Genomic DNA, 24,840 nt, shown 5'->3' with positions numbered 1-24,840 from the left:
CATGCCAATCCTCAGGACCAATCAGGGCTGGCCTCACTATGAGGCAAACTGAGGCAGCCGCCTCGGGTGCCAGACCGTGGGGAGGTGCCAGTAGGACCCAGAGTGTCGAAAATTGTCTGCTGCTGGTGCATATGTATTCTCTCTGTTCTAGATGCACAGAAATGGTGGAGTGCTGTGCTGGAGGAAGGAGGGCACAAGAGACATAGCAGGCAGGTAGGAGAAAAGGTGAGAGGGAATAACAGAAAGCAGCAAGAGCTGCAGGGAGAGAGAGGAGGAGGAGCCTCTTATGTACCTCTCTAGCACCCCCAGGAGCCTGGACTGATTAACACCAGCTTCTCAGGGAGCTTCCTGTTTCCTGCTGCTTCCCTGAACCCACTTGAGGAGAACAGGCAGTCAACTGAAATAGTAGGAGCCAGTTAGGCCCTTAAGACGCTGATATCTTCCCTCACTCAGGCCCTGCTACCAGCCTGCTTATTTGTCCTCTTCAACAGAGTGTTGAGAGCCACACTAGCTGGCACAGAACAGCAGTCATGAGTGAAAGAAGAAAATGCCCCTCTGGGGCAGCATTCAGAAAAAGAAAGAAAGCAAAGGAAGCTTTTCTAACTAAGCAGGAAGGAGCTCTCCTGAGATACATAGACGCAAATGTTCACGTTGAGCCTTCCAGCCCTAGTGAGGATGTGAGTGGTAAGGAGATGCCTGATCTTCCAGTTAGTCAGAGTGCAGGTGACCTGGCAGCTACTGCAGCATCCATATCTCCATCTCAAATGGATGTAACCATGCACATTCCTGAAGAAAAGTGTAGATCAGAGAAGAGTGTGGTGGAGGCGCAAGGAACAGCTGCTGCTGAGTTTAGTTCCTTAAGTCTAGATGATCCAGGACTGTGGACCCACTTGAGCAGTAGCCTGAGGGACTTCCTTGTACTGCATGGACCACAGCAAGTGAAAAACTTCATGTTCCCCAAAGACAATGAAAATAGAAGTTTCCATCCAACACGTTACTGGCATGAAATCCCCAATGGTGACAAAGTGGAGAGGCCATGGCTTGTGTCCTCAAAAACCCAGAATGCTGCATACTGTTTTTGTTGCAAACTCTTCCAGTCTAATGTTCCAGCCACGCTGGGTTCTACAGGAACAAAGGACTGGAAAAATCTGGCTAGAAATCTAGCATGCCATGAGAAGGCGGTAAATCACCAGAGAGCATTCCATAGATGGAAAAAGCTTGAGGTGAGACTAAGGTTAAAGGCCACCATAGATGATCAGCATCAAGAGAAGATTGCATCAGAGTCTCTTTACTGGCAAAATGTTCTGAAAAGACTCATTGCCATTGTGAAAATGCTTGCTACCCAAAACCTAGCACTGCGTGGCACTTCAGATCAGCTGTATGTGCCAAACAAAGGAAACTTCCTTAAAATTGTGGAGCTGATGGCTGAGTTTGATACTGCATTCCAGGAGCATCTAAGAAGAGTCACCACCCAAGAAATGTACACACACCACTACCTCGGAAAAACCATTCAAAATGAGATTATACAGTTACTGGCAACAAAAATCAAACAGAAGATTGTGGCAGATCTGAAGTCAGCAAGATATTACTCTGTTATTCTGGACTGCACACCTGACATTAGCCATACAGAACAAATGACTTTAATGGTGCGTTTTGTAATAACAGCAGAACATAGTGAAAATGTCCCTGCAATGGTGACTGTCAGAGAGCATTTTCTAGAATTTATTGACATTGATGATACTACAGGAGCTGGTATGACAAATGTGCTTCTTAAAAAGCTGGAAGATATGTGAATTGTGATAGCTGACATGAGAGGTCAGGGCTACAATAATGGTGCCAACATGAGAGGAAAGAACAGAGGAGTGCAGATACAGATCTGAGAGTTAAACCCTCGAGCTTTTTTTGTCCCATGCAGTTCTCATTCATTGAACTTGGTGGTCAGTGATGCAGCATCAGCTTCTGGTGTGGCTGCTGAATTTTTTAATGTAATTCAAAGCATCAGTGCATTTTTCTCTGCATCAACTCATTGATGGCAAATTTTGAAGCAACATCTGGGAACATCCTCTCTGACACTGAAACCACTGAGTGCTACATGATGGGAAAGTCAAGTGGAGGCGATAAAGCCTATCAAACACCAAATTGGGAAGATAGATGATGCCATAGTTGCCATTATGCAGGATAATGCTATGACAGGAACTGTTTGTGGGAGAACAGTGGCAGAGGGAAATGGAATCACCAGAAACATACATAACGTCAAATTTCTGTGTGGCTTAGTGTTGTGGCATGACATACTGTTTGAAATAAATGTTGTAAGCAAGAGACTCCAAGGTGTTCACCTTGATATATCTAGAGCAATGGAACAACTGGATAAAGCAAAGTCATACCTACAGTCTTACCGGTCAGATGAGGGATTTCAAAACGTTCTGAAGAGTGCACAGAAATTGGCAGAGGAACTTCACACTGAAGCTATTTTCCCACCCATTCAAGAATACAAGAGTCACCGAAGAAGACGACATTTTGATTACGAGGCACAGGATAATCCCATAAAATAATCCCAAACAACAATTCAAAGTTGAATTCTTTAACCAGGTGCTAGATTGTGCAATTCAGTCAGTTGAAGAATGTTTCATGTAGCTCAAGGAACACAGCAGTATATTTGGGATGTTGTATGATATTCCCAAACTCCACACTATACCTGAAGAAGACCTACAACAGCAATGCAGGGCACTAGAGACAGTGCTGACACATGATAACATGCGTGATATTGATGCAAGTGATTTAGGTGATGAACTGAAAGCCTTTTCGAGATACATTTCAGCAGGATCAACTCCAAAGGCTGTTCTGGAATATATGTGCACAAATAAGATGACCACCCTCTTTCCAAATGCTTTTGTTCCTCTGCGCATACTTCTAACACTTCCTGTAACAGTTGCCAGTGGAGAATGCAGCTTCTCCAAGCTGAAGTTAACAAAAACACATCTGCGCTCCACAATGACACAGTAGAGGCTGGTTGGCCTTGCAACCATCTCAATAGAGCATGAGCTGACCCAGACTGTGGACCTTCAGCAGGAAGCAGTTCAAATCTTTGCAACCAAGAAGGCATGGAAAACACCACTTTGATTATTCAAACAGATAGATAAAAATGCCAGTGTTTACTATGAAGACAAGAAAAGTTTACATTTGTTGTTCAGGCATGTGAAAGTTAAGTTTCAGAGTGGTAGCCGTGTTAGTCTGTAACAGCAAAAAAAAACCGAGGAGTACTTGTGGCACCTTAGACTAACAAATGTATTTGGGCATGTTACGAATTACACCTGGTAGGACACGCACAATTCGAATCTAGGCTGAGGCACAGAAATAAAGTCCACAACTGCAGAGTTCCCAAAAGACACTAAGTTTATTACGCTCGAGCGTGGTGCCCCCCTGCTAGCCAGGAGGGGACCCTGAATGCAAATTTATACAAAGGTTATATACCTTTTAGCAAAGCATGTTGCCCTCGTGCATCGGAAACCTTAGCCAATAAACAAACCCTTTTCTTATCTACCACCTATCCCTGCTTGGTGCATTCCTCATGCTATACCAGTATGTTAATTACACAGCATGGTCCTAAAGCCATGCATCAGTAACTTTTATTATCAGGATGGGAGGCCTCACATCAAGGCCAAGAGACAGGGAATTAGAGACTGACAAAAACTAGATACTGGGAATCAAGGCAGGCTGGAGACAAGGAGGAGGATTTTCACAGGGATTCAGTATCTAAGGATTACTCCTCCTGGTGTATGATGTGCTGGCATTTAAACAATGGTGGGCCCCAAACCAAAATGGAGTTACATGTGCTAACTTTTCCTTAACAGGCATAAGCTTTCGTGGGCTAAAACCCACTTCATCAGATGCATGCAGTGGAAAATATAGTTGGAAGATATATATACACACAGAGAACATGAAACAATGGGTGTTGCCTTACACACTGTAAGGAGACCAATCAATTAAGGTGGGCTGTTATCAGCAGGAGAAAAAAAACCTTTTGTAATTGATTGGTCTCATTACAGTTGGTATGGCAATCAATTACAAAAGGTTTTTTTTCTCCTGCTGATAACAGCCCACCTTAATTGATTGGTCTCCTTACAGTGTGTAAGGCAACACCCATTGTTTCATGTTCTCTGTGTGTATATATATATATCTTCCAACTATATTTTCCACTGCATGCATCCGATGAAGTGGGTTTTAGCCCATGAAAGCTTATGCCCAAATACATTTTAGTCTCTAAGGTGCCACAAGTACTCCTTGGTTTTGTTTGAAAGTTAAGTGTTACTTACAATTTTTGAACAAGGCATTTTAAGTTGTTAGTTCTCCTTTATTGGGGTAGGTAGCAGAGCAGGACCATGAGAGGAGCAGAACAGGAAGAAGGCAGAATTGAGACCTTTCAAAGTTTTGGCCCAAGCGAGGGGGCATGGTGGCTTCATTTGAGCTCCCCACTTCAGGTGCCAAAACGTTGGTGGGGCAGCCCTGGGAACAATGTCCAAGCAGCCTCCCTCTCCTCCCACAACTGGAATTCAAAACTTCAGCTCAACCCTTGTGAACTTGCCATCAACACTGGAAACCCACATGAAGTTGAGACAATTTAGCTCTAGGCCCCAAAGTCCCAGACCTCCTGGTTGCCAAGAGAGAGGAGGGAGAACCGCCCCACCTCAGAGCTGTTCTGGTTCTCCCTTATGAAGAAATTCCCTTCCAGACCTCCCCAAAAGGCAGTCAGCTGAGGTATGACCTCCCCAGGCATACCAGGAGGTTTCACACTTGTGTCCATAGGGTAGGAAGAATACGGTTGCAAAAGGGCTCTAGACACTAGCTGTGCATGCTGGTAAGTCCCCATATGCCCTCTTGGCCACTGAGAAACCAAACAGGCTGGCCTGCATCGTACTGGCCAAACAACAGTCACTGTGTGGGAGGGCTGACAGGCATGATGAACACAGATAGTGCAGTCCATTATCCCTTCTCTCTTTCCCAGCACTGGCACCAAGCCCACCCAATGTCCCATAAAGTGAGTATCTTGAAGGAGTAACAAAAGGAAAAGAAGACAGAGTATCCCTCGGTGCTTGCCACACCACCTCCCTAACTGAGGGGGAGAGGGGTGCCACAGCTACCCCCAGCCCAGACAAAACCCAATCCTTGGTGAGCAGGTTGCGTGTGTTTTTAATAGCACAGGGGTTACTTTCTGTGGTTAGCATACTGCTGTATTCAGGTGACTCAGTTGCAGATTAACGTTTTCCAATAATTCTCTACCAACGTCTTTGTTACCAGCTTGTGATGTAGGAAGTTATTTTTCATCAATAACAGTTCATAGGAGTGGAGATAAAATGTTCAGACTTTTTTCTTTTATATGAAAAGTAGTTCTGTTTGCACAAAATGACGATGGAGACCTGGATCCCATCTGTCTTAAATTCTTTGTTGTATGTGCATGCAAAATAGTTTCATTCTGGTATTATCCCTTTATAGACCCACGTTTGGGAAAACCTATTTTTGTTTGCAGTCTGACCCTGACTGAGTCCTGCAGCTGGTGTTGTACCAAAGACAATTATTTGAGTTCATTGCAGTATGCAAAAATGTCCATTTTTTAAAGCAAATGATCTTGTTCACATTCACCTACCTTAAACCAAAAATGACTACATATTTTGTCAGATTTAAACAAAAATGTCCCTTTTTAGACTGCAACTAAACATGGAATAATTCCATGAAAAGAAAATGTTTGGGAAAGTTTTTGTTTTTCAAAGAAAGTCTTATGTAACCTTAGGTATGTACATATGTAAATAGCTTTTAAAGTTTGTAAAAGCAGTTTGAGATCCTTCAGGATAAATGTGGGGAGGGGGGAAGAGATTATTATTTAAAGAAATCGTTCATAACTCATCCAAGAACTGTCAATATATATTTGATTTACTTTTCATTTTAAATGCATTGGAACTGCTGAGATGTTTTGAAAAACAGTCAAGGACAAATGTATCCTTTTTCATTTAAATTGGTAGACATTCTGCCAGTAGGACACAATTCAATGAATAACAAATATTCTTCCACTAGCAAAACAGAACATTTTTTACCAAGTCAAAAACAGCTTGTTAACCTTATTTGATTCTGATCATTTATTACCCTGCAGTCTCTACCAAGCTGTCTACGCCCTTGGGTAACAAACTGATTGTTACCAATATTTATATGGTAAATATTCACAAAATTATACAATTTTTTTCTTTTTAATAGTGATATGGACTTTTATGTTTTAAGATTGTGTCCTATATCACCCAATAGTTCTACAGTCTAATAAAATCTTCCAAGCCAGACTTAAAGATGCTAGTGATATCACTGGAAGGGCATCGAATGAAGTAACATTTAGGTAGAAACTCCCTGTCAGAATGGCAGAAACCACTATTTTATTTTAAAATACTGTTAATTAGAACTAAAGCGGAATTAATACATTTTGAGTTTGTACTTTATTAAGTTCTTGTTTACTCTGCCACAATCTTCCTGTGTGACTTTGGGTAGGTCTTTTTTATATCTCTGAACCTCAGTTTCCCATCTGTAAAATGAGGTTAATAATTTCGCTGTCTTGGTCTGGTTAGAGGGTAAACTCATGGGGACAAGATAAGTGACTTATGTGTTCACCATGACGACTACAACATGGACCTAATTTCCATTGCAAAGTGCTATTGTGATACAAATAAGACTAAAAAGAAGTCCAAGGGGAAAAAATAATTTTTAACTAAGTTTTTCTTACTGAATAGAAAGTCTAAGGGTAAAATTTTCAAAATCATCTAATTCGCATTTGCAAAAGTGACTTGGGCACTTAGGAGTCTAAGTCACATTGAAAGTCAATGGGATTAAGGTTCCTAAATCATGTAGGCACTTCTTCAAATTTTACCCTAATCCTCTAATGTCATCGTGATGTTCACATCCTCAGACAGTGGAGGTTTGCTTCTCAGGATGTGCATCAAGAGCAGCATCGAGAGATGCTGCTGAATTCCATTACGTCGGGAAAGTCGGTACCTCAGGGAAAAGCTTTAACTCTTGTACATTTGAGCAGATTGTAGGGAGAGATGTATGACTTGCAACTTATTGCCTTGGATATTGCTCCTACCTGTGTCATGGATCTGGTCAGGCTCCCCGGGCCAGCTGCCCATCAGAGTGCTATGAGGGGAATCCAAGCCTTGGTGTAAGGTTCCTGGGGTCTCAGCAGGCTGAAGCAATGTTTCTTCCCTCAGCCACCATTTCTGTCTGTTCCCCCTCACAGAAACGAAGTCCTGGAGCCCGCCTGCCCAGGCCTCCAGGTCCAGCTTTGATTCCCCAGTGCCTTACTCGCTCCCTTTCCAAAATCCCACTGAAGGTGTGAGCCTTCTGGTTACAGTTAACTCTCTCAGGAGGCACGTGGCAGTTGTGAAGCATATACCACACAGCGACGTTTTGCACAGATTCTAACATTACTCATTTATACTTAGCAGATAAAGCACAAGAGACTACATATAGAACACAACAAACATCTTCACTGCAATGCCCTTCCCCAGCTTGCCCTTCCCGTGAGAGTCTTTGGGGAACCATCCATGTTCAGGAAGGTAGACAGGATCTACTGCCTCATGAGGCTGCTTCATTCTGGGTGGCTTCTCTCTCATGGAGTCTTCTTCCACGGCTTGCCTTTCTTTGCCCTTGGCCTGTGCTACCCCTTCCTTCCTGCCTGGACTTCCTGTGCCCCAACTGACCTGTGTGACCTTCTTTGTATATTTCCTGTTATATGCTTTGTTCTGTATTTTGGTAATTTTCCACTGCTCCAAAACTCCCTCCCCTCAGAGAAGTCGGGTAAAACTGATTTCCCCTAGAATGCAGTACACTTCAGCAAAACTATTATTTGGTCAAAGTACCAACATTAAACTAATCTAGCAGAGAAAGGTGTGACAGGATCCACTGGCGGGAAGTTGAAGCTAGACAAATTCAGACTGGAAATAAGGCATAAATTTGTAATGGTGGAAGTAATTAACCATTGGAATAATTTACCAAGGATCATGGTGGATTCTCCATCCCTGACCATTTTAAAATCAAAATTGGATGTTTTTTTCTAAAAGATACACTCTAGGGAATTATTTAGGGGGAAGTTCTATGGCCTGTGCTGTACAGGAGGTCAGACTAGACCAGTGGTCTCCAAACTGGGGTGCACACACCCCAGGAGGTGCGCGAGATGATCCCAGGGGGTGTGCGGCAGCAGGAGCGCCACTGGACGGCAGTCCGCTGGTTTTTTTCTTTGGCGGCAGCTCTGCACGTCTATGGCTGGTGTTCCCCTCCAGCGGCGCGCCTGCGGTAAGTCTTCCGGTCTTCTTCCATCAGCAGCGCATCTGTGGCAGGTCTTCCGGTCTTCACCCTGGGGGTGCGGAAGCCAAAAAGTTTGGAGACCACTGGACTAGATGATCGTAATGGTCACTTCTGGCTTTAAAATCTATGACTCTATGAAAGTGCTCCCTGTTGTCCTCAGCCTGGGGAAGACATGATACAAGCCTGCCAGCTCACGGTGGATACACATACAGCGGCATTTAATGATACAACTGCATAAGAATATACAAGTTGTGCAGAGTCCCAAAATCATCAGAACCTGACAACAGTACCTTAAGTAGGGAGTTGCAATGAGGGAGACTAGGAAGCATATAAAAGGTCAGATGTATGTCCTTAAGACTTTCTCCAGATCCCAGAATGTCTGCCTCCAGGGGTTCAGGTAAGTACATTTCCCATAGCAGGAATTTTATGCTATCACCCACTTCCTTTGGGTGCTGGGCGTTATGGGTGGCATACCTTCCCCAAGGGCCAGTGAAGAGGATAGGCATGAAAAAGGAAAGCTTTTTCTCTAATGAATAACAGTGTGCAATACCAGGATGAAATCTACCGACACTGTGCCTAGATACCCAGGATCATGCCATAACTCCTTTATCCCAGGGCAATGACGACTCCTGAGAATGACTGAGTAGTGCTAGTATGCACTGCAGTATCAGCAATAATATTTCTGGGAGCTCCCAATGATGCGGGGAGTACCTTTTTGAGTCCTATCACCATCACCACATGTAGTTGCTGAAGGGCCTTAACTTTTCATCACTGGTTGGCAGCAAGCTCCCTGATAGATATTTCATCTCTCTGTGCTTTGTGCTCTCCATCTCCTTTAGAGAGAGTTTAACGTAAACATATTATAGAGGGACAAAACATTCAAGACTGATTTTAGTTTAAAAGATACATCAGGATATAAACCAAGAGTAACACAGTTTCCACCCTCCTTTATTAGACTGTAAATATTTATTGGACTGAATTCCCTTTCACCTGCTCACTGTAGATTTTATAGTTGCAATATCAACACATGGCCCAATATGCTACTGACCATTGGCTGAAAATACAGATGCACAAAATTAAATTAGTTTCCTTCTTACTTAATCTGAAACCAAATGCTCAGTGTTCACACTGGCAGACTTTTAAACTTGTCCTCTCGCTTCTCACCCCTACCCCCAAACACATGTACTCCCTCTCTCCCAGATGACAATCCAGGAGCTGAGGCAGCCACTTAAAGGCTAATTCAGTTGAATTCTTCCTCTCATTCAGTCATGCCAATGAGGCAAAGAAACAAATGAGCACGAGTAATTCCATTTAAAGCTGAGGTGAGTAGGGTCATGCAAGTACTTTCTTAAGCAATGTATCAAACTGACTGTCTTCTCTCTACTGTGCACGCGCGCGTGTGCGTGTGTAAGTTACAGGCAGATAATTATTACCAGCAATGAGGCTTGTCATTTTGAAACATTTAAAAGCGCAGTAGAAAAATAGCCCATGCCATTATTTCAGTATATTACACAACAAATAGCCCCATTTTCAAAACTGTCATGGCAAAAGTAAATGACAATCCTTACACTGCAATTTGCTAGGAAGGCTGCAGGAATATAATTAAACTAAACAGCTCTCTTAATGCAGCTAGTCAGGGAAAGAGAGCTGCTTCTGGAAACTGTTGATCACAGTGGAGGCTTCTTTGCACCGAGAAGGCATTTGCCACTTGACAGCTAAGTTTCACCTAAGCTTTTGTTTGTTTGTCATGACATCTGATTGTGATGTGCCGCATCAGGCAGGGGGAACAAAAACTGCCTTGGCACTGCAGAGGTGATGAATTGCGGAAACATGACAGGTCTTTGCACTGCTTGATATAGATCCGTATGTTCAAGTTCAAGGAGAGTTTTCAGCACTATGCTAAAAGAAGAGCAGAAATACAACTTACAGAGTTAGTAAGCATTTAAACAGAGAGATGATTTTGCACTATTTTACAAGCAAATGGGAGCTGAAGTCAATGGGAGCCTACATCTAGAACAAACGACCCAAAGTGTCCTAATGTTGGTTAAATGCAATAAGGCTGTTATGCATTGATTAATCAAGCACATCTTTATTGACATTTGAGACTTACTACAATATCATGTTTTAGCAAATGATATACAACTAGACAAATCCTGCAATGGAAATACAAGGTAGGTATAAATTAATCACATTCAAAGGTGTAAATTCAAATTGGGATTCCGCTGTGCTGAATTGCCAAAGCAGACAGGAGCAAGTCCAAGGCACAGTGGGTAAGAACAATGTCATTGACAGACTGTATAAGTGTTGCACAGTTCAGCCTGTCAAAACCAATAGAAATTCCTTATTGACACAGCAGATAGCACTCATAACAGTGATGCCGCTGCAACCCAGAGGGATCATGACAGAACATAAAAAGCAACGCCTGCAGCTGCTCAGGCCAATAAAGAACCTCTGAGGTTCATACCAATAATCCATGACTGTCACAGGCTCCTCTGGAAGATGGACTTTGTCTTCTATACACACAGACAGACCGTTTTCTGTGGGCATGGCTATTTTTGTACCAGTGTAAACACTGCCCTTCTTCTGGTTAATTTGTGGTCATTCTGTTCTCTCCTCCATTAACAGTGATGGGGACAGCAATGAATGATTCAGAGGGCACCTTAGCACTAACATGAATTTAAAAGAAGTGGGTGAACTAAAAGGTAATAGACTACCAGCTGTGCAGACCAAATATCCATAGGGAATTGTGGTAGTATTATCCACAGCAGGTCACCATTAAGAAATTCAATCATCTCTGGACATATGGAATAATGAAATTTCCCCCCCTTGAATCTAATGATCTTGCTGAACTGAGCTAACATCCCCAGTTGCTAATGTGGGAATTGCACTTCCAAGATTAGTCCAATAGCAAGTGCTGGTGAAGGAGAAGCTTGGTTTGCTCAGGGATCTGCCTGTTGGTGCCTGTTTTAAGATCTAAACTTAATATACTTCCCTTTATGCTTTCTCTCCAGCTGGGCAACAAAGCAACCTCATCACTAGTCGAAATATGAGACTTAGGGACAGGAATGTGTGTAGCAATGTTTGCATTGTATCACCGGGCCATACGCTGGCTAAAGCCATAAAAAATGTAGAATAAACTGCCTCATGATTGACAGCTAAAGAGAGACTCTGAATTGGAGGTGATCTCCTTGGGTCCATTTTCAGACCGGTAGCGTGCTATACTGGGGAAATGGGAATATTGGGTGGTTATTTTACATACCTACAATAAGTTTCGGTTGGGGGTTATAGGCAGTCCAGCTGTAACCCACGTGCCGAAGAGAGAGCAATCCCTTTAAGAGATCTCGGAGGAGGGTAAGAATGCATTGTGTCTGGGTCACTGTTGCTAGACAGATGCACAATTAGCTCTCCACACTCAGAAGTTTCTGGATTTGGGTGTGGTAGTTTTGGGGATGCTCAGTAGGTTCCCTGTTGCTAGGCTCAGACTTCATGAAGGCAAATAGACAGGGCAGCTGCTTTGCAAAAAAAAAAAAAAAAACCTGTGCCCTGTGTGGATTGGGAGAAACTGAGCCACAGGAGCAGAAAGCCAGCTGTTTTCCCCTAACTCTGAAGCATTTTGCAGCAGGGATTTTTAAAAACCTATATACTTAGCTGAGTGGTTGATCGGTTAGCTGATGGGATTCCAGCTGAAGAATTCTACATGGATTTCATGGATTCCAGCTGAAGATTTCCACAAGCAAGTGAAGGGAAGATGTTATGGTGCTTTTGACTCAGCAGGCTGTATAGGTTTTGGTGATCAAAGCCTGTAACTGAGACTCAGGTGAACTCAACCTAAGCTTTTGGGAACTCTGAGTTTCTTCTCGCTGTATTTCTGTTGTGACTGACCTGTTTAGATTAAATTTGTTTTCCTTACATTTATGTATAAGTGTGAAAATAACACATGTGGATTATAAAGTAGCCACGTTATGTTGTAAAAATGTAGTTATGCTGATTGTTTATTATAAGATTTTATAAAATTGATACTTAAGAATTAAGGTCATTGCTTTTATTTATTTATTTGATTGTGAGGAGGTTGATCCTGTGCAATCCTCGCTGAAAATCCTCAGTGGATTCTGAATTCTGAGTCTTTGGGTGCTTTTTCGTGGGAGTTGAGGGGTATTTTTAGACACTGGAAAAGGACAATGAAGTAAACTCCAGCCCACCCAAAGGTTACACAGCCAACCTTTCCCAAGCCTTGCAAATAGTGGTCATGAATCTTAGGATCATTACAAGAACTCCTAGGGGAAAAATAAGAAGGGACATGAGGTTAGAGCTGCACAAGACAGAGGAAGGTTATTAGTGGGCAGGGGCAAGGAGTTTAAATAAGACTTTGTGTGGTGAGCCACCCTTATAAGAGGTGGAAACAGTGGGAATTAAAATAGCAACAAAGAGGCTAGTAGTTCTACCTTAAAGGGAGGGAAACGATGTAATTAAGACAATATTTCAGTTTAGGCTGTCATTAGCAAAGGCATGCAGTAGCTCACAACCTGGGCCACTCACGAACAGCATGCAGTCACACCCTGAGTGCTGGTATGTAGCTACAGCCCTGGTCCAGCAACTCTGACTGCAGCAGTCTGTCAGCAACACACCAGCCATGCTCTGGGTTCCCAAGGACCCTGTTTACTACTTATATGTAAATTGAGGTAAACACAAATTACTTTGTTTAGCAACTTCTGCCTACTCAGGACTACGTGGGTTTGAATATGTGCAACCAACATCATACAGGGGAAAGTCATAACTTTACATATAATGTTGCTACATGATATTATTGACCAATGAGTTATTAGTTTTCAAATGATACCTCACAAGGTATATTTTGTACAAAGGTTATTACAATAGTGTACAGGGGAGCATTCACCCACAGGGAAGCCTCAAAGAAGCATGAGTTGGATTACTTCGCTCCCTCATCCCTTCTGTGGTACCATGAAGGATGGTGATGGAAAAAATTGGGGATTGCAGTGACTAGTAGTGAGTGAGTTGTGGAGAACACCCACTGCTGTTGTGTGGACTCTTCTGCCACAGCCATTAGGGTAGATGTGCCGAACAGAGAGTGGGCACCACAAGTGGAAAGCACAGGCGTTTTCCCACCTCAGCATCTGGCTGGTTTGTGGTTCCTCTGTCTCTTTTTTGTTTCTTTTCAATTGCATCATTCTCTAACCACACAATAGGATGGTCTATTTATTGACAGCCCAGTTACAACTTCACTGCCTCACAGTCAGCACTAAGCATGTGGTAGGAGATGTACTTACAGACTAGCAACTGCTCTGAGCAGTATTTAATGATTGCTATTCCCCTGCATTTCATGCTGTCTCTTTCACAACACAGGAATTTGAGGGCATGGGGCTGTGTTCAACTGACCTACTACAATAATCAATGGCAAATGGAAAAACAGGTTTTCTACTGAAGAAATGTAAGGACAACTACTGATGTACATATGAGGATTACTAGGCAACTCTCTATCAGTTTTGAAGGATAATTCAAACCTATATAATTCTTTTGAGAGGCTGGCCAATCAGAGGAACTTGATTGTGAGTACACATTACTCTCCTCCAAACCTTAGAGCACACCTACCTTCAGTATGTATCAACGGGGCTCCTGCTCTAGCTTTGAGAGATACATAAGCAAACGTAGTCAAGGTTTACAGACTCTTTTCCAGGGTGTTTGACCTTCAAATGCTATTGAAGGTATGCACAGTTATTCTCCTTGTGGGTGATATGTGATTGGCACATGCAACCAACGTGTGTGCATTGTTCTACATCTGATGCACTGTCCCCCCCGATCACATGGCTCTGTATCCATGATCCTCCCTCAGTGGGTCACATTGTCCTGGTAAGCAAGTTTTCATTAGCCATCGCATGATGTTATGGGTAGGGAATGCAGTGGCAACTGTATTGCACCCATAGACTGCTCAGGGCAGTGGACAGACTGGGTGTCAGATACCCTCCCAAAGTTAATTGTGTTGTGCAAGCACTTACCTCAATCAATGGAGTAGTTGTGAGGGGAATGTTTTTGCTATGGCATCACAGGGACAGTAGTGATCTGCATCAAGAGACCTGCTGAGCTTTTAGTACCCTATGTTCACCCACAATGAGTCTTCGCTTCCTTCAGCTCATGAGGTAGCAAGCAGCAGCCAGGGCCAACGAGGTGTTTTACAAACTGGATTTGATCCCAGTGGATTAGATCACATGCCAAGGCAACTGCGCATCACAGGGTGTAGCACCTACTTCTGGGGGTCATCCTTGGTGTACTGCATACAGCACTTAGTCACTTTATTAGCTTGTGGACTATGTTCCTGTGACCTCTTTTTCTTTTTTGTTCTCTGTCCCCCCAGTATGTATGTATGGCACTCTAGAGATGGCTGATGTCTTCTCAGACAGACTTGCTGGTCTGTGTCAGGTGGGACCCAGGGAACTGGTTTCAAATGGATGATCCCAGTCCTGACCCAGGTCTGTGGCATAATTGAGAGTACTTGCCCGAGACACTTTATATACCATTCCATGGGGTACACTCTGGGTGACCTGGGGGGTACCCTAAGTTACACTGTTGAGGTGCAGGGCAATTGACATGGCCTGACCTTCTTTTGTGCTCAACAGGCCCCACTTCCTCCTCCCCCCCCCCCCAAAGCTATGCCCCAGTGGTCTATTGAGCTATAGCACATTGGTGCTGCCAGAATACCATAGCTGCATAAGATCAACATACGTTTGCACATGTCTTATGCTTGTATGGTAGCCTACATGTAACACAATATGCACTGTATTTCTTTTAATTATATTCCCCAAACCATCATTTTGTATATATTTGTATCCATTTAAACCAATACATTTTATCAGCAAGTTCCCTATTCAAACATTAGTTCCCAGAAAGATAATGGAGCAAATAATTAAACAATCAATATGCAAACACCTAGAAGATAATAAGATAAGTGACAGTCAGCATGGATTTGTCAAGAACAAATCATGTCAAACCAACCTAATAGTTTTCTTTGACAGGGTAACAAACCTTGTGGATAGGGAGGAAATGGTAGATGTGGTATATCTTAATTTTAGTAAGGCTTTAGATACTGTCTCACATGACCTTCTCATAAACAAACTAGGGAAATTACAGATGGAACTACTATAAGGCGGGTGCATAACTGACTGGAAAATCACTCCAAGAGAGTAGTTATCAGTGGTTCACAGTCAAGCTGGAAGGGCATATTAAGTAGGGTCCCGCAGGGATCAGTTCTGGGTCTGGTTCTGTTTAGGATCTTCATCAATGATTTAGATAATAGCATAGAGAGTACACTTTTATAGTTTGCAGATAATACCAAACTCAGAGAGGTTGCAAGTGCTTTGGAGGATAGGATTAAAATTCAATATGATCTGAACAAACTGGAGAAATGATCTGAACTAAATAGAATGAAATTCAATAAGGACAAATGCAAAGTATCCCCAGTTAGAAAGGAACAATCAGTTGCACACCTACAAAATGGGAAATGACTGCCTAGGAAGGAGTACTGCAGAAAAGGATCTGGAAGTCATAGTGGCTCACAAGGTCAATATGAGTCAACAGTGTAACACTGTTGCAAAAAAAGCAAACATCATTCTGGGACATATTAGCAGGAGTGCTGTAAGCAAGACATGAGCAGTAATTCTTCCACTCTACTCTGTGATGATTAGGCCTCAAGTGAAGTATTGTGTCCAGTTCTGGGGACCACATTTCAGGAAAGATGTGGACAAATTGGAGAAAGCCCAGAGAAGAGCACCATAAATTATTAAAGGTCTAGAAAACATGACCTGTGCAGGAAAATTGAAAACATTGTGTTTGTTTAGTCTGGAGAAGAGAAGATTGATGGGGGACATAAGTTTTCAAGTACATAAAAGGTTGTTACAAGGAGCAGGAAGAAAAATTGTTCTTCTTAACCTCTGAGGATAGGACAAGAAGCAATGGGCTTAAATTGCAGCAAGGGCAGTTTAAGTTGGACATTAGGAAAAACTTCCTAACTGTCAGAATGGTTAACCACTGGAATAAATTGCCTAGGGAGCTGGTGGAATTTCCATTATTGGGGATTTTTAAGAGCAGGTTGGACAAACACCTGTCAGGGATGGTCTAGATAATACTTAGTCCTACCTTGAATGCAGGGGACTGGACTAGATGACCTCTTGAGATCCCTTCCAGTCCTACAATCCTTTTTAAAAAGCGTCCATCGCTTACTTTTGCTAGCTGATTTGACATAGTCTTTGGAATAAATGGAGTAAATTTAGGGCTTGTCTACACAGTACAACAATCCACATGACGGGGGTATGATTTCTAAAGCATAGTAACGTGATGTGCATTAATTGGTCCATATCAACCCTGCCCGTGCACACTAAAGCTTCACTGGTGCACTTTAACTAGACTTGACAGAATTCAATTTTTATTTTTTCATAATTTTGATGGATAATATTGGTTTATTTTTAAGCATTTTTATTCATGTAAATGTTCACAGTTTGGGGAAATTGAGGTGTGGTCAGACAATTATTTAATGACAGAAGGCACTGAGATTCAACAAGTTAAAGCATTGTAATTGTTAAAACACAAATTTTCAATATCACATGTTGAAATATAAAAAAGTAAATATCCTTCAGTCAAACTCTTAAGTTTTCAAGCAGCATTTTTCTTACTTTGCCTATCTGCACATTTTGATTATTATCTATGGACATTTTAATTGGTTTGTGTGTGCATGGAGAAATCAATATTTAGCAGCATTTACAGATAAAACTGTAATCCTTCCAAGCCTAGCTTTGATGTAGTGTTAAAGCACGCTAGGGTACCTTAAGTTCACACCAGCAGTATCCACATGGACCAATTACTGTGCAACACATTAGTACACTTTAGAAATCACACCTCTGCAAAGAGCGTTAACCACCATTTGGACAGGCCCAAAGAAGCAACGAAACAAACTGCTTTGCCAGAACAGATATGCGGACTCTATACCCTTGACTATAGTTTCTGCATCGGCGTGTTGCTCTTTTAAGACTTCTGAAAGCATGCTTCTCACCTCGTCCCTCTCAGATTTTGGAAGGCACTTCAGATTCTTAAACCTTGGGTCGAGTGCTGTAGCTATCTTTAGAAATCTCACGTTAGTACCTTTTTTGTATTTTGTCAGATCTGCAGTGAAAGTGTTCTTAAAATGAGCAACATGTGATTGGTCATCATCCGAGACTGCTATAACATGAAATATATGGCAGAATGTGGGTAAAACAGAGCAGTGAACATGGAACTGCAGGGGAGTTCAATCTCCCAGAGGGAGAACTGTATCACAAATTTAACACATGACTTTTTTAACCAGTGTCATCAGCATGGAAGCATGTCCTCTGGAGTGGTGGCTGAATTATGAAGGGGCATACAAATGTTTAGCATATCTGGCATGTAAATAGCTTGCAATACCAGCTACAAAAGTGCCATGCAATTGCCTGTTATCCCTTTCTGGTGACATTGTAAGTAAGAAGCAGGCAGCATTATTTCCTGTAAATGTAAACAAACTTGTTTGTCTTAGCGATTGGCTGAACAAGAAGTAGGACTGAGTGGACTTCTAAGTTCTGAAGTTTTACATTGTTTTGTTTTTGACTGCAGTTATGTCACAAAAAAAATCTTTATTTGTAAATTGCACTACAGTACTTGTATGAGGTGAATTGAAAAATACTATTTCTTATCATTTTTACAGTGCAAATATTTGTAACACAAAATAATATACACTTTGATTTCAATTACAACACAGAATACAAGATATATGAAAATGTAGAAAAAGATCCAAAATATTTAATAAATTTCAAATGGTATTCTATTGTTTAACAGTGCGATTAAAACTGCAATTAATTACAATTAGAGTTAATCACGTGAGTTAACTGCGATTAATAAAAGGCCTAAACAGAACCTTTTGTTCCAAACCAACTCCCCACTCTGAAACTTCATGTCTCAGACAAAATAGAAACTGGATCCAACAGTCTTGTGTCTTGGTTTTGAACCAAAGTGTAATAAGGTTCATGACCCGCCCCTCTTCCTGGGGTCTGCTTACCCTCCCCAATAAGGCTCAGAGAGGCTTCAGGGTTGTGCAACACCCGTGTCTTTATTTACTTGTCATTGTCCCACCTCCAGTGTCTGTCTATATACAAGCTTTACAGGTTTGGTTACCTCCCTTACAGGCAGAGTCAGCCTTTAGCTAGGAGGCCTCCAGCTCCCTCCCTGACTGACTTCTCCCTGGCTGCCCCCGCCTTCTGGCTCCCTCCCAACCTTTCTATCCCTTGGCTTGTCAGGCCAGCAGGTGTTGCCAATCCTCAGGCCGGCATCAGGCCTTTTCCATCAGCCCCAATCTGTTTCCCTTGATTGGTGCTGACCAGACAAGGGCTAATTTGGTGTTTTTGCACCAGCACCCTGCTACATACTCCCTCCTTAAGCCAATGCTGGGCCTGATCTTACTCGGCTCTGCTTTTCTCGGCCTGGGGTTTTACTCTGGGGATGGCTTCCCTGCTCATCTGGGTGGTCCCTGGGCTCAACCCTGTGGGTTTTGGCATGCCCCACCCACAAAAGGTGCATTGGGTAGGGGGTGGGGCACCCCACAAGTCCACCACCACCCAGAGGTCATCACACCAGGTCGCAACCTTGGGCCGGTCACCCCAGACGTTCTTTCTTTCCCTGGTGGGGGAGACGGATCGGCACCAACTGACCCGAGGCTGCCCCATGCCTCCAGTTAGGTGCCTCTACCTATTGGAGTTTGGGCCTCCCCATTTTGGTTTCCACCCTGTGAGCTGTCTTCGGCTTCTCTTCCTCTATCATGGGGATTCCCTCCCCTAGGTGGTCCCATCCTGGGACCTCTGTTCCCTCTTCGGTCCCTCCCATAGGGTCCCCATCCTGGCTGTGTTGTCTAGGGTTTGTATCTTTCTCTCCTTGAGGTTGTGGGGACTCCCCTTTCTCAGGGTCCATTCCCATAGGGACCTTGCCCCCTCCCTTCAGCTGCTTTCCTCTCGCTTTCTCTGTTGGTCTCCTCCCCGTGCCCTCTTTCCCTCTTGGGGCAGGGTTCCAATCCAACCCCAAGATCATGAGGTAAGGCAACTCCTATTACCCTCAACCGCTTTCAGACAAACCTTCCCTACACCTTCAAGGGTACCTGGACCATGGGACAATACTCGCCATCCCAGTGGATGCATTCCACCAGCATCCTTTCTCCAGGGATAAGCCCAAGTGGCTTTACCAAGCACCACTGTATGGGGGAGTGGGCTGAGGCCTTTTCCACTAGACCTCTCTGGGGCTTTCTCCCCACCCGCACAGGTATGGTGGCTATTTCACGCCTCTTCTTCCACCCCCCAACTTTGGTCCAACCACAGAATTCAGCAAACCCACAGTCCATCACTGGGCAGTCACGGCTCTTATGACCTGGTTGTCCACAGCACCAGCATACAAGCTGCCCTGAGCAGCTAGGGGTTCCCTTGTGCTCCTCCTGTCGCTTGTATACCGGCTTCCCAGCGGGGTGCTCACTGGGTTTCTTGCCTCCCTCTGGATCTTTCAGGGTCCAATGCTCCCTTGGGGGGAAATCTGCTTCTGCATATTCCTCCATCCTTTTGACCATGGCTTCCACAGTGCCAGGCTGATGTCACCGCACTCAGACCTGCATGCTATTGGGGAGGCACTGCACAAACTGTTCAAGGATCACCTAATCCATGATCTGCCCCATGGTTTGGGTGTCGGGCCTCAACCACCATGTCGCCCAGTCCATCAATTTCTGGGCGAAGGCCTGGGATCGCACACCCCCTGCCCACCGGGCTGCCCAAAACTTTTGCTGGTATTTTTCCAATGAAAGCCCCAGGTGGTCCAAGATGGCTGCCTTCACAGCGTCATAGTCTCTAGCCTGGGCATCCATCAGGGCCATATACGCCGCTTGCGCCACCCCAGCAAGATATGGGGCTAGCCGCAGGGCCCAGGTTGTCCTGTCCAATACCCGTGCCCAGGGCCACCCGCTCAAAGGTACCCAAAAGGCATCAGGGTCATCTGCCATGGCCATCTTACAGAGGCTCAGGCTCTGGGGCCGGGTGCCGGGTGCCATCTCTCCCCGCAGGACTCACCAGTTTCTGCAGGAGCTGCTGCTGCACTGCTGCCTGTTCTTTGATAAAGTCCTGCAACATCCATTGTTGCTCGGCCTGCCAAGCCAGTAAAGCTGGTGGGATTGCTGAAAGGCCTGCAGTGTCTTCTGCATCTCCCCATGTTGCTTCATGAGCCATTGCAGAGTGCCCTCCATCTCTGGGTCACCAAACTCTGTCTCCTGGCAAAGGATCCCGGATGAACCCCAACGTGTAACAGGATTCACGACCCACCCCTCTTCCTGGGGCCTGCTTGCTGCCCCCAATCAGGCTCAGAGAGGCCTCAGGGTTGTTCAACATCCATGTCTTTATTTACTTGTCATTGTCCCACCATCAGTGTCTGTCTATATACAAGCTTTACAGGTTTGGTTACCTCCCTTACAGGCAGAGTCAGCCTTCAACTAGGAGGCCTCCATCTCCCTCCCTGACTGACTGACTGACTTCTCCCTTGCCACGCCCTTCCTTCTGGCTCTCTCCCAGCCTTTTTAGTCGTTGGCTTGTCAAGCCAGCAGGCGTTGCCAATCCTCAGGCCGGCATCAGGCCTTTTCATCAGCCCCAATCTGTTTCCCTTGATTGGTGCTGACCAGACAAGGGCTAATTAGGTGCTTTTGCACCAGCACCTTGCTACACAAAGTAACAACAATAATGGACCTGATCTTGCAGGTCTGTCACAAACATTCACTGACTTCAATGGCAAGGCTTGCTTGAGTGAGGACTATAGGATTGGCCCCTTTATTATAGATAATATATGGTCTAAGTAGCTTTGCAACATTTTTCAAAGTAAAAAAAACTGAGATTTGTAATGCTTGATCAACACTAACGTTGGCCTTCATTTTAATATTAAGCTGATTTCCAAATCACTCATACTGGCACTCTGTGCTCCGAGTATTCTGGAACAGGGAAAGCCGTCTATTTGAATGTAGTCGTGACTAAGGCCAAATGGAGACTGCTGGGAGTTTCCGTCAAAATAAGGGTTCTATTTGAGTTGCCAGGGAGGAGGAGAGGAATGAAGGATCCAAAAGATTTCAGAGAATTCATTGAGAAACTATAAGGGGAGTGCCAGACACTTAGGTGGCCTGGGAAATGGGGAACTATTAATGGGTCATGGGATAAGTGTGAGAAGGAAGACTGTTGATAAAGGATTTCAAACAGTTTCAGATAAGCATATACTATTAGGATGTGGAATAATCTCCTAAAGGAATTAGTAGACAGCCCACCCAACCCCCTCGTCCCACACTGCTTCGGACTTTCAAATGAGTTCAGAGAAAACATGAGGGAAAAGGTAGTACAGGGAATGATCCTGCACTGTCAGGGAGCTGGAATGGGTGAAAAGACTCTACTGTGATATCAGACTTCTCTGATTCTGGCTCATACGGTTTCATTCCCAAATCTTCACTTTTATTTCATTTTAAATGATCGGTTATAGATCATATGGAAACTAAACATTAACAAAAACCAGGAAGAGTGAACTACAGAAAGGTCTTACATGAAAAGCAAAGATGCTTGTTACCACTTTGTCCAATTATTGCTGCAATGGCTACAAAAAGAAGAAAATCTACCAGAGCAGAAGCATGAGACTGACTTCTCAGAGTGACTTGTCAGAGGATATGAGAATAGACTACAGTGGTGATTACTATGATCAGAGTGGCTTGTCTGTGTTTGAAAAGGAAGGTCAAAATAAAAGTATTAAAAAGTCAAACTAAACTTTTTTCCCTTGACAGGAAAATTCATCTGAAGTGAAAGAATGTCTGAGGATGAGTTTGTTGTAACCCTGACTGTCAAGAAGGACCGCAAATGATTCTTATTCACAGATGGATAAAGTGAGGGAAAGCCTGCGGTTGTGGCCTTCAAAAAAAAGCCAAATCAGCAAGTGGATCATCCAAATAACAAGGATTGAAGACTTCAGAACATAGTGATTTGATTGTGAATACACAAGGCCAACATTTTCAAAAGTATCCACTTAACTGAATGCCTCAACTTTTGGGTTCACAACTTGAGACTCCCGGGGCCTAGTTTTTGTAGGTGCTAACAACCCACAAATCTTACTACCTTGATCTGTCTGCAAGCATTTCAGGCACCAAAACTTAGTAGACCCACAAAAATGTGAGCCTTAATTATGGCCAAGCAGACAAGCCTCTGTATGTCACTTACATTCCCAAGGTCTTGCTCCTAAAGCCCATATAAACACAAGTCATTTGAACTTGGTAACAAGTCGTCTTGAAAAATGGATCATGAATTTATTCATTCTCCTTAATATCTCTGGTGGCTTTAAGATGAAACCTTAATTTTTTAAATAACCGATTTATATTTCTAATGAAATGAACTTGGTCTATTTAATGCTGGAATATAACGTGAAAATGAGGCTTTATGAATGAGAATGAATAAATTCACAAACCATGTGTTTATTAAATTCATCATTTGTTAAGGAAAAGTATTATTCAAGAAGTATTAAGGAGTCCTTAGCTGTAATTTTTCATGATTAAAATTAAGTGTGGTAGTCCCTGGGGGATAAAGACTTGTGAACGTTTGCTGTTGAAAATTTTAAAACTTTTTGATTTTGAACATGGATTTTCTCTGGTGTCTCTGATCATCAAAAAGCTTTCAAATGTGGATAGTCTTTGGTACAATACTTTACTGTACTTTTCCAGTGACATTTTTCATATGCATGCTTAGAAATATAATATTCATTTTGCTTAATTTTGAATTTGATGTTCTCTCACTTACAGACCAATGTCAAAAAATAAAAGACCTGTGTTTCTTGTTTTGTTCTAGTGCAATCTCTTTCACCTATGGCCAACTTAGTGTTCAGTAAGGCATATGTAACACACACAAGAAAAAGTGGCTTTAAACCAGCAGTGTTTTTAATAAAGTTATTTAAGTTCAGCTCCATATTCTTTAACTGTACAATTCCAAGCAGCTGGTTTACTGCAGATAGAGTGAATGGGAGACACTTCTGATGCTCAGCTCTGTGGGTGGAAATGGGGGATATTTAAAGTGTTGAGCATCAAATAATTTCATTCCCAAAATTACTAAAAATGCATAGGCCAGAGAAACAAGAAAAGGTAAGCCAAATCATACTTGTCTCTCGGTGACAATTCAGGAATGTGACTCCCACTATTACAGCAACATGACGTTCTTACCATGCTTTAGGGAACAGATCAGAGAAATGGAAAATACAGTTATTGATTATGAATATTTAATAAAGAAAGGAAAAGAGGGAAAAAACAAAACAGAAGCAAGCCATAAACAATGGTTATTTCAGTCACAATCGCTTCTGTATGTCTCTCTGTGGGAAGATTACACTTCTGCAAGTGGGCTCCCTTCTGGTGAGAACAGTCTTCTCAAGTCAAGTTAAGACCAAAGTATGTAGTGAGTGATATCTCAGTGTTTCATAGAAAACTAAAACAGTTTACAGTTGGGAAAGGGAATTTCATTTAGGAGTTCATGAATCCTGTTTTTTAAATTTATTTATACGATTAATATTTTATAAATGAGCAGAGGTAAGTGACTAAATCCTATGAAATTGAAGAAAGTATTTAACTCAGCTACTTAAAAAGAAGAATCACTCTTGAGGCAGGCAAATTAATGAATATTAAGAATCTTATACTCAAATTAAATCCCACTATTTTCTCTCTGTTTACCAAGGTTAATTGACGTAGTTCTGGAGAGAGAATCATAGAAGATTAGGGTTCGAAGGGACCTCAGGAGGTCATCTAGTCCAACCCCCTGCTCAAAGCAGGACCAATCCCCAACTAAATCATCCCAGCCAGGGCTTTATCAAGCCTGACCTTAAAAACCTCAAAGGAAGGAGATTCCACCACCTCCATAGGTAACGCATTCCAATGCTTCACCACCCTCCTAGTGAAAAAGTTTTTCCTAATATCCAACCTAAATCTCCCCCACTGCAACTTGAGGCCATTACTCCTTGTTCTGTCATTTGCTACCACTGAGAACAGTCTAGATCCATCCTCTTTGGAACCCCCTTTCAGGTAGTTGAAAGCAGCTATCAAATCCCCCCTCACTCTTCTCTTCTGCAGACTAAACAATCCCAGTTCCCTCAGCCTCTCCTCATAAGTCATGTGTTCCAGCCCCCTAATCATTTTTGTTGCCCTCCTCTGGACTCTTTCCAATTTTTCCACATCCGCCTTGTAGTGTGGGCCCCAAAACTGGACACAGTACTCCAGATGGGGCCTCACCAATGTCGAATAGAGGGGAATGATCACGTCCCTCGATCTGCTGGCAATGCCCCTACTTATACAGCCCAAAATGCCATTAGCCTTCTTGGCAACAAGCTGACTCATATCCAGCTTCTCATCCACTGTAACCCCTAGGTTCTTTTCTGCAGAACTGCTGCCTAGCCGCTCGGTCCCTAGTC

The sequence above is a fragment of the Natator depressus genome, chromosome 1, assembly GCF_965152275.1.
Source record: "Natator depressus isolate rNatDep1 chromosome 1, rNatDep2.hap1, whole genome shotgun sequence".
NCBI classification, from domain to species: Eukaryota; Metazoa; Chordata; order Testudines; family Cheloniidae; genus Natator; species Natator depressus.
Note: the sequence above shows the minus strand (reverse complement) of the source record.